Genomic DNA, 16,984 nt, shown 5'->3' on the forward strand with positions numbered 1-16,984 from the left:
TTTTCTGACTACTGTTACATGCTGAATTTTTCTTTCTCTTATGACACATATTCTAGGAAATCATGTCAGGGCCCTGAGTGCACCTACAAGTTCTGCAACACCCAGCTCTGAGGAGTTTAGCTGCCTGTGCTCAAAGTGTGGCTGTAACCCATATCAACCTGTTGGGAGGTAAGCTGGGAGCTACAGAGATGTTTGGCTGTCACTGGGCTGCTGTTTGACTCTGGTTTCTGTCACTGACATGCTCTGCTTTTGTTTGAGTGCTGTGGAGCCATCCCCATGTTGGAGGGGACAGTGCTCTGCCTGCCTCATTGTCACCTTTGCGTTCCCTTGGGGAGCAGTCCACTCTAACAGTTGTTTATTCATTTATTTTCATCATTATAATTGCACTAGAGTCAATAGAGATACTCAGGGTATCAGAAGCAGTTCAGGGTAGCTCCAGATTAAATCTGGACATGCTTCTTCATCTGTAGTGATGCAAATTAAATCACTATTCCAAAAGACTGGATAGCACATGGTGAGTTGAAAGTAAAATGACCATTGGCTGGGGTCACTCTGAACTCTTCTTCATGGAATGAGTGTGGACAGCAGTTACTTTTGTCTTGAAAAGCAATCAATTGTCAAAAATCTTGCAATTCAGTCTTCTTGTTATGTGCCTTTCTGACTTTAAAGCACGATGAGAAAATTGCTAATATATTGTTAATGATATCTTAAATTCTATTTTTGTTTAACTTTTTATTGTATTCAGTAAAACATGAAAGTGACATTAACTTCAACGATATGGAAATAGTAAGTGATCCTTCCTACTTGGTATTCCTCATGAATAGAAAATTATACTAACAACTTTCATTATTCTATTAATTTATTACTGGAGAATAATTAGAAGTTAATGACTGTTAAAAGTTTTTGTCTTTTGCAAAAATGAGGCTTTCATATTTTTTGCCACATTTATTTTCAACAGTAGGTATCTGCCTTTGTAGCTTTTTCTCACACAAACACTTTCCTTCCACCATTACTGACACTGGAGTCTGAACATTAAAAATTTAAGAAAACAGTAAGAAAATGCTTTCCAAATTCTTCCTGCTCATTGTTCAGTGCCTTTAATACAAGTTACCATATTTTTGAACTGAGATGTGGAACTAGAAGAAAAGGGGAAAAAAACTCTGTTGGAACTGTAGAGCATAATTTTACCTCCATTTTAGGCTCTGTGACCTGCAGTTTGGTCAGTAGCATGCTGAAGGTCAACTACATAACACATTTTTTCCATGGGCTGTACAATACATTTATATGATCTGATTAGTATCAACCAGCCCTCTAGGGGTCATGTCTATTCTCTTATTTGTTCTGTAACCTAATGAGGGGAAAATGTCCTGGATGGGTGTTTAAAGACTATATGGAATATGAAAGAACACAGTCCAGTTACTCTTAACTCATGTGTTTAACTGAATTTATTTTATGATCATAGAAAGCACCACATATGGAAAAATAAGTGGATTTTGATCTGGTTGTGAGAGCATCAATGCCTGCTTGCTTAGATATTCTTCTTGGCTCCAAGTTGCTCACCCAGATAGATGAGGCACCTCCCATAGGTCCTGTGCCATTTGTGCCACTCCTGCTGGGTATCTTGGATATTTTGGGCTATTTCACGTGACAATAGGCACATATGTTTGGGCATGTGAATTGAACTCAGCTCTTTACTGACAATAATGGGATATTGACTCATACAACTCCATGTAGACACCTAAATGTAAATGTCTTAATTTGGAGCTGAATCTCATCTTCAAACTCACCTGCTCAGAGATTCTTCTAGATCTCTTGAAGGATCTCCCTCTTCCTACTTTACTACAGAAAGCCTCATTTTACCTTAGTGGTGTGTAGCTGAGGCGTAAAAACTTGCTTGCAAATATTTGTACCTAGTCCTGGGGCAGAATGGCACCTATGCTACACCTGGATTTCAAGGGGACCACCACCAGCTAATCTACCTGACATCTTAGGCATACTGAAGGGCACCTCCATGTATGATAGATTTGTCTACTAAAAACTAATCTACTGCATGTATAAACAATACCTGTCTGGGATGATTAGAGGCATCCATAGCCAAATACTTTTTTATTGCTTCTGTGGATAAGGCAGTTGACTTATGACCATTTTTCACTGTTACATTGTGTGTGGCTATGGACTAAAATGATCACTTGATGCTAAGGTGACATTTATGCTGGGAGATATGCAAAGCCAGGGCACTGGCTCTGAGTCTGAGACCAGCTGGCAAAATCTGGCTACCTCCTCACTATTAAACCCTCTTTGCTTCCAGTTCAGGGTGGCTACATCCAAACTGTGTATTGGAAGTGGACCTTGAATGGGCTAATTCACAAACTGTGCCGGTGAATTGTTTGGAAAGAGTGCTAATTCACCTAGCTAAAAGTGTGCCAGGAACCACTGTAACGACTTAATGCTACAAATGATAGCTTTTCAGTGCCCAGCTCTGCCTTGGTGCTGTTCATTTACTAGTGTAGATGTCTTAGGAGGATTAAGAAGAATATTGGAAGGACTATATGGAATTTATAAACATGTCTCATAAGGAAGATTTTGGGAACCAGAAGTTAAGGCATTCACCACAGAAAATTATCAAAGCTCTTTTCAGGTGAAAATATTCTGTTTGATGTTTTGTGTCTATATATCTTATTTCACCCTAGAGAATCACACAGCAGTCAGCAAAGTTTGTATGGAAATAGCACTGTGTCCATCAAAGAGGAGTAGTCTGTTCTAGAGTGGAATGTGACAGCTATTTACCAGGGAAAATAGCATTGCAGATCTGTGTAGGAGTGGGACGAGGGAAGAATCCTGCATGCAAGGGAAAATACAGAGAGACTGTAAGGAGGTAAAAGGAGATCAACAGACCTGAGGTTGTTTAGGTTGTGGAAAGTTAGATAAAAAAAATCTTACTTTGTCTCTTTTGCTAATATCTCTTGTTTTTAATAAAAGCTGGTTAACTGAATGCAGCATTTTCAAGAGCACCATACCTTGAAACATAATTTTAAGGCTTAGCTGATTGAGAAACCCGTTCAGTGAATCAATCCCTGATGCAAGTGCAGTCAGTGTTCACTCATATATCCTGTCCAAGTACTGATCAGGCCAAATCTTTGCATATGTTTCCATCTTGGAGACGGCTTTGTGCAGGCACAGTGGTTTTCCTTCACAGAGTAATTACCAAGACTCTTCATATTGTGAACTGCAGGTCTTGTCCTCATAAGAAATTGCACTGACTTAAACAAAGGGATTATTATTAAAGGATTTAATTATATTCTTCTGTGAACACTTTTCTTTTCATTTAGAAGTAGTTTATTTCCAATTTTGGAGGGGTGAAAGGAAGCATTCAGACAGGATAATCTTAATTAGACATTGGTGGGAGTAGAGAGTGCTGACAGTAGGGTAGCAGATTGTTACTCTGAAAAGGAGACAGACTGCCTTTGAAAATCCATGAGAGATGACCGTGTCAAATAAAATGAAAAATGCATTTTCAGTGTAAAGTTAGCAGCATGCAGGATGCAAGAGCTACTTTTGGCCTGATGACAAGACAGACTTCTGCTTCTCAACTACATGAAGGCAATGCTGTCAAGTGCTTTACACTGCTGCTTAATTTCTATTCCATAATGGGTGTGTATGCTATAGCTATCATTGATTCAAATGAAAAAGAATTTTATCCACATTTTTAAACACTTTTTTTTTTCTTTCTACTGAGGGAAATAATACTGGTATTAAGATAAATGGGGCTGTAAGCAGTGCTGTGTCTGCACTGCTATGATAATGCAGACCCCAAAAATCAGTTGCCAAGTATAGCTGCTACTGTTGTACAGGATAAGCAAGTTAAAATAGTTGTTTTCTCCTTTAGCGCCCTTTCATGGGCTTGTGCAGTTCAAGCTTCAAAAGCTGAATAACCTCTGTAGCATGTTACTGTATTTACTTTGCTTTAAATAACAATGTACATGTCAATCCACGGCTGGTTTAGTTAGTTCTTTGGAAAATGTGTTTCTCTAGGAATCCCTGGGAAGCCTTTGCCCACATAGAATTTTTCCTTTATGACTGAGGATGGTAGAAAATGGGCATGTTTGGAGACCTAGGTAGAATACTTTTGACATGTACGGTAGATGAGAATGGAGGAGGAATGGGAAAGCATCAGCTTTCCCTAAAAAGCATCAGTATAGTCCTCTGCTAGGGGGAATTTACTTGTTCTGTATGCTATATGCAAAGGAGCTGTGCAACATGGGTGAAGAGTTTGGAGTTGAGTGAACTGGAACTGTTCCAATAGTTAGAAACACTTCTTGACAAACTGAATGGAAAAAAAAATCTAGTACATAAAATAGCTTTACATGAGGAGTACAAATATCTCAGATGTTACAGGACCATGACCATGATATTACGAGACATGTTACATGGCTGCGTGGTCTAATGTCACATTATGGATCCCTCCAGTAACTAGACTTATACTTTTAGACTTCCCTGGCAGCTGGCCCCACGTGTCCTGGCTGCCTTTGCTTCATGCTCAGACACACACACACACACAAATGGGTCTCTCAGTTGACCCCCAGGCTCCATGGTCTCCCCAAGAGATGCTTGGGACCTCCTGGCCCATCCAGTAGCCAACCCACAGACCCTCTGGTCTCTCCAGTATCCAGGTTTGATACCTAGCTCCCAAGCTCTTAACCTAATGGCAGGGTAGTCCTGCCTTTATTTGAAAAATTATTGTCATTTTCAACTTACTCGCACATAACTAAAACATGATTTTGCAATTTATTTATATAGTAAGGCTAAACTTCAACAAAGATCTTCCGCAGAACCACATGAATTTAGATGCAGGATTTGCAAGTGCTAACTCTCACCTCACAGGCTAACAAACTGGACTTTTTCTCCAGACAGAGAACAGCTATAAGCAAAATTTGCTGAAAATCCTCCTCTGAATAAAGCTTCCTTTTGGAGAAGCTGGTGTGGGGAATTTTTATGGTACCCCCTGAGGCAAATTAAACACGTGTTTGTGCTTAAATATAAAAGAAAAATTTAATGAACAATGCATTGGGCGGAGTCCTACCACAATACACGGTTCTACGTGGAGTCTGCAAAGATGTGTTGCAAGCAGAATCCTTATGTATAATTGCACCAGGACCAGTTCCAAGAGCAGTTGCATGGGGCACCTCAGCCCAGCCCTGGGTCCATCCCCTGGCCCACCTCTGCTGCCCAAAGGTGGCCCCTGAGCGCTCCTATTCCAGGATGGCTCCAAGACAATGCTGAGGCTGTTTCTTATCTCATCCCCAAGGGAAACTTCACTTCCTTGCAAAAAGTCTCTCCTGTCTCTGGCATTCCTGCTTCCAAACTGTTTAACCCCTTAACCCCTTCTTGTAGTTGGGTCTTCTTGCCCTCTGTGCCAGATCATTCCTCTGTCACAGGTTACCACTGCTGAGCAGTTACAGTTAGAATTTCCCCTTCATTTCTCTTTTCCCTTTAACATTAGAGGAAGCCTAGACAGATTCTTTTCACTAGATAAATCTGAGACTTCATGAATATTCATCCATTTGAATGGTGAATATCACATCCCTATCATTTGCTCATCAGTTTGAGAGATCCAAGTCCCATAGTGCTAAGAAAATTATTAATATTATGTCCATAAATATCTACAAAGAAAAAGATTTTTATCAGAAAGAATGAATCAAAGACTTCCTGGTGTTCATCAATAATGAATAAAATTACTCTGAGTTTTGAAGTATTTCTTAAGCCCCAAGTACAGAGTGCTCAAATGTAGACATGTATTTTTATCTATATCTGCTGCAAATCTTGTGACTGTGGAAGCATTTCTCAGAAAAAGAAAGAAGGAACATTAGATTTTAAGTCACTTTAAAAAAAAAACAAAACAAAAAACAAACCTACCTCTGTTCTACATCAGATTATTAATAGACATGCCTTCTCATGGCCTGTGCTTTATGCTACATTCTGAAATAATTGTGATCATTATAAATTTTTAATAAAATTCTTTTGATTGCTCATGTGTTTATAGGAATTAATCTTGTGGAAATATGAGCAATCTCAGCTAGAACTGGAAGGAAACACAGAGCTTCTGCTCACCAAAGTGTGGACACAAAAGTGTCCCATCACCAGCTGAGGAGCCTTTGGTTACCTTTCATATGCAATGGAGAAATATAGGCACCTCCAAAAGACTAAAAGTGAATTGAACTCCACTGGTTGTGTAGGGAGTTTAGAGAAAACAGTTTCCTAACTCAGGCAGTTCAGTTAACACCTTAGTTATATGGGGTAAATCAGGGCTGAAAGGGTTTTAATATTAAATTATCACATTCTACTGATAAATATTTTGGTGGAAGTTTCCTCATCATCTTTACCCCAGCTTCCAGACAAGTGAGTGCTTTAGTGCCCACACTGTGGTCAGGGTACAGGGCAGTTACCAGGACAGCAGGTATATCACTGTCAGTTTGCTCAGGGACACGCTGTGACCTTGAGTGATGGTTATCATTACAGCATTTACAATTAGCAGTCCTGCACTTAGCTGTTTTCAAGTTAGTCTCAAAAAGCATGTAAAATAAAATGCCTGTGGCATATTGGCTATTTGAACTCATGGTGGTGAGGGCAGCCTGAATGAGCCTCCCAGTAAATTAACTAACTGCACTTGTGAAAAAATGCTGATGATGGAGAAAAGCACATTACTACTTGACCTCTAACTCCAAGCTTATTGCAAAAGCTTCATTTCAGTTGCAGCACCACCTCTCCTGTAGCAAGGCTTTTATAAACCCTGTGCTGGGTTTAGCTAGCACTGTGCATAATCAGCATTTCCAGGGCACTTTGTCCTCTTTTTTTCTTCTGGTAATTATTTGTTGCCACCTTCCACATTTTGTCCTCTCCTTGTGCCGGCTAAGTTGATCTATGCATTTTTTTCTAGGCTCAGCTTCAGGTTTCTCATGTTTCACATTTTTCTCACCTTTGATGAGAAAAACCTGCCTGGTTCCAAACCAGTATCACCATTTCTCTCTTTTCTCCTCCTTTCTTCCCTGCATCGACTCGCCCCATGTGCTTCCACTCTAATGTTTTCAGATCCATGCTAGCACCCTTCTTTTTCCTGGAGGACTCAGTGTAGTCTACAGTGTTTCCTATAAGGGCAGTGTAATGTCCTGGATGTTGTACCTGCCTGTCACTGTCCTCTGCAACAGAATCACAGATATTCAGACTTAGAATTTGCCAAAACTCAACATTTGTGCTTGATGGGAATTTTTACATTCCAAAACTCAACTTGCTGAAAGAAGAAGGAAAACCCAACAGGTATTTAAGAAATATGATTTTACAAAATAATATTGCTTTGAAAGCATACATCATTTAATGTTGACAATATCAAATTCCTTAACCTTGATGATGCAAATATGATGCAAAAGTTAAACTTTAAAAACAACAGAAAGGTTGAAATAAAATGAGAATGTACTGAAAATAAACCTGTTAAAGTGGTATATTTCAATATCCTCAGCCACCTGAGGAATTAAAAAAACAGTATTCCCAAATGCTGTTGAAATGGACACAATCCTGAAAAAGGTTCTGATTAAACTTTATTTTTGATGGGAAAATTATGATTACATACCAATTTCATCTAGTTCGCTGTGATACATGCCATACATCACTGTACTTCTGTAAACAGGAACCTCTCTTACCCCAAGCAAGGAGAGCTGGTTTTGCTCTGTTGCCCTCAGAAATCCTGAATGGCTAAAGGCAAAGATGACTAGGAGATATTAAATGGGAAGTACTTTGTTGTAATATGTGGCATGTTTTTTTCTTTTTTAGCATTTTTTTTTCTATCAGAGAACTTTCAGCCAAATATTCATCATATTTCTCTCAACAGAACAAGAAGAGGAAGCTCCCAATAGTCTCTGTTATATCTATGTTTTTTCAATTTTTAAATGTTAACACAGAGGCTTCTGGGAGCTGCATCTTCAGTTTCCTGTTTGGAAATGCACATAATGAATGCTTGATTTTGTGTTGCTTAGGATGGCAAAAATATAAATAAAACATATGAAGAGCTTTTAGGTAAAAGAACAGGAAAAAAAAACCTGTTCTGGTATTATTTTATTGTTTTGTTGGCAGGAAAATATTGCACTTTGGGAACTGTGGGTGAATAACTTATTCAGGAGCTCAATAAATAGAGAAAGGAAATTGAGCACATACTGGAACAGACTTAGTTTTTTTGTGTTTTTATTTTTGTTTGTTTGTTGCTTGTTTTAAAAGTTACAACACTTTATAGATAAACTTAGTATTCATTCTCCATAAACTGAGGACTGATTGGTGCAATTTGCTACAACATTTTACACCATGTTTGTGCTCAGGAGAATTGCTGATGACCATTAATATGAAAGGAAAATTTATCATGTTTTCCTGATGAAATGAGATTAGTTTGAACTCTATTCTACTTGATTTGTATGTCAGTCCCTTCTTGATAATTTTGAAATACATTGGCTAATTTTAGTCTCATTGAGACTAAAATTGAGAGATGGGTAGAATTGAGAGATGGGTAGAATTCTTGAAGATAATTATGTCCCTACAAATTTACTGAACTGGTGACTGACTAAAGGAGAAAGGCCCAAAATAGTGCCTCTCTTGAGGCCAAAGGAGAGTGAAATCAGCCATTACACATTCTCTTTGGTAGCAGGCAGCATGTCGTTCAAGACTAGTGCATGTTTTTCTCTTCTTGTATGTGTATTTCATAAGGGATTGTCTGGTGAGGAGCAGAGGTAATTTTACCAGGGCGATGTGGGTGACATAAAGAAAATAGGACTCAAATGTATAAGAAATCAGGTTTCATTAGCTCTATTGCCTATAGGACAATGTGATACTTCTGTCTTCATGAGTCTAACCAGTAGGAATATTTCTTCCTCCAATTACCTAAATGGATTTTTAAAACATTAAAACTACAGTTCAGAATGGTATGCATGGTCATGAGTGGGAATCAAATGCTGTAGAAATCAAACACAGCTTATCTGTGAATTTGATTTTGTGTGAAAATTATGTGTGCACCAAGAGAATTGCTCCTGTCAAAGGACATTTAGCTCTCAGCTCTTTGAAAACATCACCTCTTAACTGTAAGAAGTTGTCGTGGTTTGTTCAGAATGTACTTCTAAGTTGCTTTGACATTAGCATCTATTCCAATCTATTACAGATGAAGAGTCATCTGCACTTCAGACTGTAAGGCAATATAAATGTGAACGGGTATAAACAGTTAAACCATAGCAGCATGGTGGTCTACAAAGTCTAGTTTAATAGATGGGGAATAAATGAGCCTCGGTGGATGTCTATGCAGCTTTTGCGGTGCGAATAGTTCATCTGCAGTACAGACATTCACTAAGTGACTCTGGAGCCTGTGCTGCACTTTTAAATCTGCTGCAGGCACTTCAGCAACTCAGTCTAATTGCAAGACAATGGGTTTTGATATTGCAAGTGCTAAAGTACTTTAGAAACTGAATCTGATACATATTTCAATTTTACCCTTAACAAAACCTCCTCAGAATACCTAAAAATGTAAAAACTTTCTCTAATAGTTTTGGCTTACTGTGTAATACACATACATAGAGGTAGAGGTTATTTTGGGATTTTAATCTTGATTCTTAAAAGGTACTTTAATAGATATTTGTATGAACTAATGCAACATCAAGTGTGTCCACAGTAGTACTTATTTAGTCCAGATTAGGAACAAATCTCCTAATCATCCTTTTTTACTTCACTTTGGTTTGCATTGCAGAGCAGTTTGCATGGGAGAGCTTGCATTGGGCTACTCAAACTGGATTCATTTTGGATGAAGCTAAGCTTAAGAAAGTGTGCCAGTTGCACAGCTAATGCAATCCGGTCACTGATGGTCATTCAGTCTGTAGAGCCAGACAGGAACTAGACAGAGGTAAAGCTTTCTGAAGTGCGTATGATGAGGACTTTGAGGGTTCAACACCAGCTTTTTCATCCTACAGATCCACATTTAGTTTGCTGCCCAAATGCAGACATGGCATCTGGGTTCTGATCCTAAGACACAACAAAATGATGCAGTCATTACTATTTACAAGACAACCACAAACAGTCAAGTAGATGTTTGTGCTTCCAAGAGACTGAAGATACAAAAAGAATTGACTCATTAGCTCAGAGTCACTGAAGGTCACCAGAAGACAGATTTTGCATGAACTGCCCGGCAGAACTGCCCGGCTGTAGGCTGTAATGTTGTGTTGTTAATACTGCATCTTAGCACATGCGTACTAACATGCATGTCTGTATGTTGTCCTGGTTTAAGCACAGCCGGCAACAAAGTACCACGTGGCTGCTCGGTCACTTCTCCCACCTGGTGGGATGGGGACAAGAAAATATGAAGAAAGCTCATGGGTCTAGGCAAGGACAGGGAGGGATCACTCACCACTTATGGTCATGGGCAAAAAACAGACTCAACTTGGGGAAGAAACAAAATCAATTTAATTTACTGTAAATCAAATCAAAACAAGGACAACAAAAACTAAATCCAAACCTCAGAACACCTTCCCCCCACCCCTCCCCTTCCCGGGCACAGCTTCACTCCTGGTTCTCTCTCCCTCCTCCCCCCAGCAGCGCAGGGGGATGGGGAATGGGGGTTGGGGTCAGATCCCCACACCTTGTCTCTGCCGCTCCTTCCTCTTCAAGGGGAGGACTCCTCACTTATCCCCCGCTCCAGTGTGGGGTCCCTCCCACGGGAGACAGTCCTTCACCAACTTCTCTGTCTTGGGTCCTTCCCACGGGCCGCAGTCCTTCAGTCACAGCCTGCTCCAGCATGGGTTTCCCATGGAGTCCCGGCCATCTTGGGGGGCATCCCCCTGCTCCGGCGTGGGCTCCTCTCTCCCCGGGCTGCAGTTGGGCATCTGCTCCCCCACTCCCCTCCCTGGGCTGGGGGGGGACAGCCTGCCGTCTCACCACGGGCTGCAGGGGTATCCCCTCCTCCCCCGCTCCTCTCCTCCTTCCTGACTGACCTCGGTATCTGCAGAGGGGTTCCTCTCACATTCCAGTCCCCCACTCACTGCAGGTTCCCCTTCTTAAATCTGTTCTCCCAGAGCTGCTACCACCGTCACTGATGGGCTCGGCCTGGGCCAGAGTTGGGTCCGACTTGGAGCCGGGGAAACTTCCAGCAGCTTCTCCCAGGAGCCACCCCTGCAGCCCCCTCCCCCTCTACCAAAACCCAGCCACACAAACCCAAAACACTGGCAATAGAGATCATTTAAAAAAGGATATAAGAATAGATCTATTCCATTTCAGTGTTTAAAACACATTTTACAATATAGGGCTTTGGAATCTGGTTTAAGTAAGGATTTTTCCTCCCTTGATGGGATATTTTGTTGATCCAGAATCTAGGAACTTGATTCATGTCTATCAGCATGGTGTAGACTCATCTGAACTAGTCATCATCATCTACCCTGTGGACATTTGCACTAGTACTCTTGGCTCATTCTGTATTCACTGGAGCTAACAGTCATCTCTCGACAATGATTCATCTCACTTCCCTTAGAAAGGGATGATGTAGCCATTTCTCTCCATTGAGTACAGCAGAAGCCTGAGGTTACCAGACATCTAGCTTATAGATGGATAAAATGGTAAGATGAGTCTTGTCCCATCTCTCTACTGGCTTAAGTTAAAGTGTACTGACATAAAGCAATGAAGATCTAACATGTTCTTAGTATTTCTCTTACAAAGAGACAAGAATAACATGAAAACAAAGATTTATCCTTTTTCTTTTCCCTTACATTTTAAGTCTATGTGATTAGCAAAAATTTGTATGAAGTTCTCTGTAGCTCTTCAGCTGAAAATCCTCCAGGAATTTCTTTCTCAATAAAATGTAAAACAAACCACACTGAATACTTCCAATAACTTTAATGATTAATTACAGTCATATGTTTACAATTTTCATGAACATAAAGGATCACTAGCTTTGCAAATAAACCTTTGCTAATACTCATGTGATTTAGCTGAGAAATGCTTTCAGTTTTCATAAGTTTGTGTTTTATACCAATGTTAAAAAAAGAGCTGTGGGAATTTCAAGGAAAACTACGTGTATTAAATAATTAGCCTTGTAAGACATATTTCATTAAGAAAAGGGGAAAAATCCTTGAAGTGAAAATGTGAATATTATATGTAGAAGATAGTCCTACTAATCACTGTGGAAAAAAGAAGGTAAAGCTTAGAAAATAAAGGAGACCACAATTACCTGTTTTATGACTAAACCAGTTCCTTTCTTTGATCACTGGAGAGCACTGTTCCCCTATGAAACAATTTGTTTTAAGAGCACAGCTAGGCATTCTGCTGCAGAAGTGGTTTGATGTAGCAAATTATATAACATATTATGAATTCAGAGTTATGGAAGGAGAAATGTTAGTCTCCTGAAAAAAAAGAAAAGTAATGTTTTATGGGATTCTATTCTTCTATCCCCCAATTTGTACTGATAATGTCATATTATTTATTACTTCTACTGTAAGAATGCCTATAACTTCATCAGATCCAGAGATCTGTTGTGTTAGGTATAGAACATGTGTATATCTGAAAGCTTAGTGCTGGGTTTTTTATAGGACTGTTTATTGTAAAAGTAACATGAATTGTGTGAAATCTAGAGTCAACGCACACAAGCAGTCACCCCTGGGCAGATGGTAATAAAATCACCTGCATCATTTGTTGCCTGAATTGGAAGGACTAACATCATACCTGTCCAGACCTTGAATCATTTCAGTTAAGTGTAAAATTAGATTTCCAGAAAAGGATGCAAAAATAGTTACCTTGCAGCAGTTCAGAGCTAGAAGTATCTTGTGATTAACACGGAGACTTACTCAGTAATCCTGAGCCTTCTCTGTCTGGTTTGAGTATCTGGATATAAACAAAGCCTTGCAAATCCTTGGATAATTTTTTATGTCTCAGGTTTCAAACTCTAACGAGGGGTTAATAATAATCCCTTGCAGCTTCTCTTTGGTGCTCCTGCCTTTGAGATTTAGCAGTTTGTGCCACTAGAGTTTCTTATTTTATGGCTGAATTTGACTTAGCAGCGTGGGACCTTAGGTCAGAGTTCTTTGCCTTACTTGTATAAAGCCAAAGATGGTAGCATTTACTTTGTGTGTTAAATCATGGGACATCTAATTGGAATGCATTTAAATGTGCTTATTTTTTATCTTTATTTAAATAAATTATCTTTGTTGTAACAAAGCAGAAACAAGGAGAGAAAATAATAACTTGCTATCAGTTTTACTCTTTTTCTGGTGTAATAATGCTTTGTTTAGTTGTTAGGCAATCATGTCTATAAAAAGGGAGCTGTTAATCCTACATGTTATTCTGTTACACATAGAACATATTAATTATGAACACAGAGGGAGGGTTTTCAAGGGTCCAATCCAAGGAGAGCAGTGAGGTCTGCTAGATATCATAATCCACAATGAGATCTGGAGCTCTACGCACCGAGGAGGATCTGAGCCTGTAGGTCACCTACAAAATCTCTTCTGCAGCTCTATGACCATGTCAAACATCTTGTTCACTGGTTATGTATAATTCATTGTACTGTATTAATTGAATTGCGCACAGAAAAGACCTGATTTGTTGAGATAGCCTTTCCATTTCACAGCAGTAAAGCTCCATTGATTTCCAGTCAGAGAAGAGGATGTCACGAACAGAACGTTTAATATTTAAATCAACTGAACACAGCACTGACCTCTCTCAGCTTCCCGTCCTGCATAAGGACCTCTGCTAATAAGCAGCAGACACTCACATGTCAGGAGCCCATCCTGCAGAGGATCACTGATCACATTAATTCAAAATCGATTATGGGGCCATATGCAAAAGGAGATTATGACTGGCAACATGTAGGATATGAAGCTGACAGGAAGTATTCTTCAAAGTGTGGAAGCAGGAATTAGTGCTGCATTTATTAACACTACCCTTATTTGATTGCTCTGGGCTTTGGCTCAGTGAGTATCTTGAGCAATAGAGCGAGCTATGGCTTTTAAATAATTAGCTGAGAACATCTCTTACTTCCATATCTGAACATCAAAGAGAATGCAGATGTAGTCAGAACCTGCTTTAGCTTATTAACATTACGATATGCCATGGTTTCCTCTTTACCTGACTTTGTAATGAGATTCAGGGTAGCTATCACAGATCTGAGGTGATTATGTATGCAGTGGCACAGATGGGGAAATGGGAAGACAGGAATAAAAGGTAGAGACTTCAGATATTGAAGTGGGATCCAGTGAGCCTAAAACCTGTCCTAGGACAGAGCTCCAGTGTGATTGGCACCAAAACTGTACCATGGAGCTTACGTGAATGTAAGAAAACAGATGCTTTAGAAGGTTTGGAGCAGTCTGTGTTTACATGGAAAAGTACCAAAATTTCTCTTCAGTATCATCCGAATCCTCAGTGGAGCATGCTCCAAATCTAATGAGCTCAGTCATGTCAAATGGGTGTTGTGTTTTACCTTCAGGACTCTTTAGATCCAGGAAGATACCCAGGGAGTTGCAGTGTGCCACTGAAGCCCTGGGATGGTGTCTGATTCTTATTGACCAGTCATTATCCTGAACTCAGATGAGCAGACCTCCTGGGTTTCAGCTTGTGGCTTACCAAACCAACATCAAATGCTATCACCTACCAAATGTCATCAGATGTCATGAATGATGACAGGGATGATGACAAATGCCATCATCCTTGATTTGCTGCTGATTGAAACATAAACCTAGTTTTTATGTGCTCAGAAATGTGATTTTCCTGATTTATGATGCTAGTCTTCTGTATGCTGGTATCTTTATAAAGGGCCACAATAAATCTCAAAGTTCCTTCTCCGGACTCTCACTCATCTTGCGCTCTGGCAGCTTCAATCCTGATACCAACACACCTCCCCTCCCCTGATTTTCTTGCCACTTTCCTAGCCTGTTCTTTCCAATTCCAAAGCCCTCCATGCTGGGATACTATTTAAATAACTCAAGTCATTTGATGAAGATTTGAAGCATATAAACTCTCTGTCCTGTCCTTTCATCCAAGTGCCTAGTGGAAAATGTCCTTCTCTTTGTTATTATATTTCTAATAAAAAATAAGAAGAATGTCTTCTCTTTTCTTTTTCCCGAACAAGCTTCTTTATTTTTTGATTATTCCCGCCTTCTTCTTTATTATGATAGTCCGGTATACAAAAAAAGCAGTAGGCTGAAAAATTAGAATTTTTTATCAGATACCAGATAGTAGTCTCATCTCATTTCTTTCCTATCCAAACTTATCCTTTCTTATCTAATGACAATAAAAGAGTACTTTTTGGATCATCTTTTTAATTAAAAAGGAAAAATTAAATTTAAGTTCCATATTTAAAAATATATGAAATCTTTATTGATTGGTCTCTGAATTTATTAGATTATTGATATTCAGGTGGCACATATTCAGGTCCTATAGGAAACAAGAAAAAATAGCTGCAAAAGGGAGAATAATAATAGATAACAGTAGTAGATAAATGTTGATAAAACTTTTATATAAAATGAAAATTTCATTTATATATGACCTGGGGAAAAAAAGAAAAAGGTTCAGTGTAAGTTTTGGTGCCTTCCTGATCAATCAAAAATATGATTTTTATTTTTTTTTTTAGCTTAAAATAGCCAGAATATCTATTTTTCCCTTCCTAGAACTCTCCCTAGTGGTATAAAATAATCAAAGTGAAAATTTTATTTTCAACCTCTAATTCAAATAGCAGGAGAGTTCTTTAATATACACAATATACCAAGCAGATTGAACATGTAAGTTAAGCAAAATAAATAGAAGTAAATAAACAAAATATTACTGTGAAATTTTGTGTTGAATGACTGCTTGCATTTGCCCTAGTAATCTCATTTTTTTTGGTGTGTAGTCTAAATCACACTATATTTCAGGGAAGAAAAAAAGAGATGTTTGCAAAACCTGTATAAGTAGTGGAAAAACAAAATTAAAAAAAATCATTCATTTTGAATTTCTCTGAAAAAAGCAACCTAGCATTTATCATGACCTAACCCCAAACTCTGTATCTGAATGATTTTTCATGCATCATTAAGATGGGTATATACACATCAAAGCTTTTATTTTCTATTCCAGTCCTCATTGAAGACATGTTTTTGTTCAAATTGCTTCACTAGAAAGGTTGTTGTTATATTTCCTCTCCCTCGTGGGTTTTTTCATCATATTTTTTAATTCCTGGCAAAAACACTGAAGGATACCTTTAAAGGGTCTGTTTTTGATGAAAAACAGACTTTTGTGAAAGAGCTACTTCAGCATAAGCTTTCTATCTGAAATGTTTTCTATTGGGGAAGATCGCATTATGCCCTTAAATGATCTATACATAGGAGTTTTCAAATGTTTCGTAAATGGACACATATTATCAGATAGATAGTCCTTTGAATCACCTAGCCTTTTGCTCATGGTGCCCATGTCAGCTGCTAATGTATTCACGAGAGCCAATATGTTCTTTTCCATTTACTGCTGTGTAATATCCTGGTGTCAATTACAGCAATAGCTAACATGGGAAATTACCATCAGGGAACCACAGACATATTGCTTATATATAGGAAAAGAGAAAGCTACTTTTTTTCCCCTACATTGTATCTTACTTTCTGACTGGTCTGTTTCTCTTCTGGAAACAAGGATATGGCATTTTACCGTATGCCATCTGTACACCTAATAATTTCAGTGAGAAACAGTAATGAGGCTGGGGATCTCTGACCCAGTAGGTCGTCACTATCTGTAAACTAACTGATCATCCCTAAATATACTAGGGATTAATACAAAACCAACTAAGGTCAGCAGATGCCTTTCAATATACTTTGGATCAGACAGAGAAAATTCAGAAATTCATGGTCCATTTTGAAATGGAGAGGCTGATTAGAAGAAGAATCCCCTGACAGTCACATTGCTATTTTAATGAGCAATCTGTAAGCAGAACAGTGTTAAAAATGACCTTCCAGTGATTTTCACA

This window comes from Haliaeetus albicilla, chromosome 3 (assembly GCF_947461875.1).
Source record: "Haliaeetus albicilla chromosome 3, bHalAlb1.1, whole genome shotgun sequence".
Taxonomy (NCBI): Eukaryota; Metazoa; Chordata; class Aves; order Accipitriformes; family Accipitridae; genus Haliaeetus; species Haliaeetus albicilla.